Consider the following 309-nt stretch of genomic DNA (forward strand, 5'->3'; position numbering starts at 1 on the left):
CTCTGGGGCTGAGTGCTACTACCACGCCATACATTCCACGAGTCATCGCTCTTATGGGTCGCCGGACACGGAGGGAGAAATGTGAAAGAGCTGAGTTCATCCTTGGCGTTCTGAGATGCATAGTCACGCTCTGGTCTTGTATGTGTGTTTCGGAGACACAACATACATCAGTTTTAAGGGGGTACAAGGTTTCAGCAAGTATAGCCTGTTTGCCGATTTGACATAGAGTACGGACGCTAAAAGCTCCTATATAGAAAGGATCTCGTGGATTTAGAAAGGTGTTATTTTGTTTAATGTTTGTAGGCAGCG

This window comes from Opisthorchis viverrini, assembly GCF_000715545.1.
Source record: "Opisthorchis viverrini unplaced genomic scaffold opera_v5_107, whole genome shotgun sequence".
Taxonomy (NCBI): domain Eukaryota; kingdom Metazoa; phylum Platyhelminthes; class Trematoda; order Opisthorchiida; family Opisthorchiidae; genus Opisthorchis; species Opisthorchis viverrini.